Below are 3,236 nucleotides of genomic sequence, written 5' to 3'. Positions count from 1 at the left end.
TTGTAACGGCACCAAAACCTTGACTTTGAAGAAAATAAGAATGTAATTGTTATATTTAAATATGGGATACTATGCAAGTATACATATTGTTATCAAGTAATATAGGACTTCTTGATTAAGACCCAAATATCGAACCCACAGAGAGAAATACAATATGTAACTAAATCAGAAAAAATTAGATAACAAATTCTACTTTGCAAAATATTCTTACTCAAACTATAGATGTTATAATAGGAATGAAAGTTTGATTCTTTTTTGTAATTTTTTTATAATTGAAAATAAAGTAAATAACTAAGTAAATTTAACTAGATATTTGTAAGATGAAGGCAATATAAATAAAATATATTTTTTCTTATCATGAATCAGTAACAAGTATAAAAATTATGTTGTGGAAGTATTCAAATTATGTTTCGCCAAATAGGAACAATAGTATTCTTTACCCTTACTAGAGATGCTATAAAGAACATTGACTAATTTAAAGTTTAATTAGTCTTGAATACGAGCTAAGTAAGGAAGATACTAGCTCTCACTCTAAAGTTCCCTCTTCTCCCTCTACCTGGGGGCTAACACCTTGTATCAAAACCTAAAACTATAAATTAAATTGAGGGCTTTAGCCTGTCACTCTAAAGTCTTCTAATTATACACCCTTTAAAGTTTATTTCCCTATTTATTTGCACTCAATCATATGAATTACATTCTCATCCATACAATCTCATGTGATTCTTACCATTAGTTGACTGAGACAATACCATCTCGGATCTTACATGTTCTCACAACAAATACTAACATCTTAAATGGCCAAATAAACAAGTAATTGAAGTACAAGGTTTAAAATCATCACAATTTATTCTAACAATAAAGATTAATACTTCACAAAACTTCCATCCAATACTTAATCACTTATCATTTTAAGGAAAAAGATAAAGAAAAATACTCAAAACTCATGGAGAAAATACAACCACACTTATGTTTGAAAGAAGAAATCACGCAAACAAACAAGAAGTTTAAATTAAAACCAAATGTAGTCGCAAAGATAAAAACTTATCTCAAATCCTCTCCACCAAACTCTTGAAGTTCCTTTCAATCTTTTCTCTTCCTTTCCCTTCATTACTCTCTACTCACACAAACTATAACTCCTCTCTTCTTCTCTCTGAAAAGATATCCTAATTAATCTAAGAGAGAGAGGCATCGGTGGCTAAGGGGCTGAGAGTTTCTTTATGGTCACTAGAGAGAGTAGTTCGCGTCTGTGGGAGGAAGTCTCTTCAATCCAATCCAAGTCCTTTTTTAATTTTTCAAAAGGTGTCTTGGTATCTCTTCAAAATATATCCACATTCAATGAATCTTCAAAGAGTTGCCTCCTTTCAAAAGCCAATTGAATTTATTTTAGTGTCCATTAACCATTTCCCATATTTTCACCAAGAGTTGCTTCAAACACCTCTTGAAAAATTTGTCCAAATTCGTTGAATCACTAGGTAACTACCTCCGGCGCTTAAGCGCGAGGTACTTAGCACTTAAGCCCAGCCTTCTTGATTTTACTAGCGCTTAGGCACGACCATCTTGGTTTTACTGGTGCTTAGACGCCATAGGTCTTTTGCTCGCATTCTTCATTTTTGCTCCAAATTTGACCCTTTTTCACTCCTTTCACCAATTTTCATCCATTTGATTGTACCTGAAAGAGAAACACACAAATTTCTTCCATTAAAGCGCAATATCTCAAAAATAGGTATAAAAATGTTTACATAAATGTTGTGTATTTTAGGTGTATCAAAATCCCCAAAACTTAAAATGTTACTTGTCCTCAAGTGACACTCCAATCTTTCAAAACCAAAGTAAGTAGATTATGTAAATGAGTTTCTTTAGGATATTCTAAAATTTTGATCTTTAAATATAGTAGTCCAATTTAGAAAAAATATTAATACCTGAGACCAACATAGAGTTTAGAAATTTTTAATATAAAGAAGTCTGAAAATATGAGTTTTGAAAATATGAGTTCCTATCTAATTCAAAAATATTGTAAATTCTCCAAATATAGAGTTTAGGCATTCTATCTTCTGCACTCAAAAGTTTTTATTAAGAAACTCTCTAATTAATTTTACTTACTATATTATATTCATAAGCTTAAGAGTTTCTCAAGTCTTATACTTTTAAAAGATTAGAAGTGGAACAAAGTCTTATACTTTAAAAAGATCAAATGTGAAACCAATTTTTTATTAGGCACTAATCCTTAAGCTTCTCCTCCCTTACATTTTTTTTTATTGTTTCTTTTTTTTTCTTTTTCTTTTCTTTTTTAGGCAAGGATTACTATATCTGGATAGGCCTTTAATGATTTTGAATTCCACTCGTCCTTTCCTAAAGCAATGTTCTGATATAAATCCTTTACTTAAAAATATAATAATGGTTTCGAAAATTATTTTTAATAAAAGAAATTTAAGTATTGAAAATAAAAGTCTAACCCTTCTATATTTTTCAAAAATATAATTTTTCCTACTAATGATAGTAACTTATATTGATCATTTTCTCATCTAAGAACTTTTTAACTTAAAATTTTTTCTTCATTACTAAAAACTATAGGTTTTAACTAAGGTTTTAACTAAATTCTCTTACTCATTTCAATATTCAAAATTTTACTCCCTAATATAACTTCATATACATAATCTTTTTTTTTTAAATAAAAATCAAATTTATTTGTAGCACGTTTGAGAAAAAATAAAATTCAAGTTTTAGAAAATTTTTCATGCCCCCACCCCAAACTTAAATTTATAATAAGATAAAACATTTTAGCATCATATATATATAGGCAGGAATGAAAACTAAAAATAACATGCTTACAGAAATTTTCATATCCTAAATATACAAGTATAAAAATTAAAAATAGAAGTAAAAATTAATTGATCAATTTTTAATCTAACTTTAACATATAGAGATTTATTAGACTTCTATGCAGTGGAGGATAACATAAAAGCAAACAAACACACTAACAGAAATTCACAACTGCAACATAAAGAAAATACGAGGTAGTAAATTAAGAATATTAAAAATGAAGTTTTTAAGTGAAAGCTAGTAATATTCTAAACCTTCCTAAGATTCAGGATTAAGTTCAACACAAACTAAATAAATACACTAGACAAAATAATTAACACAATCACTACTATAAAAACAAAACATAACTACTCACAATAACTTAAATACATCACAACAGTATCTAATAAATTAAAACATAAACAATAGTAGCAGTC

This window comes from Phalaenopsis equestris, unplaced genomic scaffold (assembly GCF_001263595.1).
Source record: "Phalaenopsis equestris unplaced genomic scaffold, ASM126359v1 Scaffold214030, whole genome shotgun sequence".
NCBI lineage: Eukaryota > Viridiplantae > Streptophyta > Magnoliopsida > Asparagales > Orchidaceae > Phalaenopsis > Phalaenopsis equestris.
Note: the sequence above shows the minus strand (reverse complement) of the source record.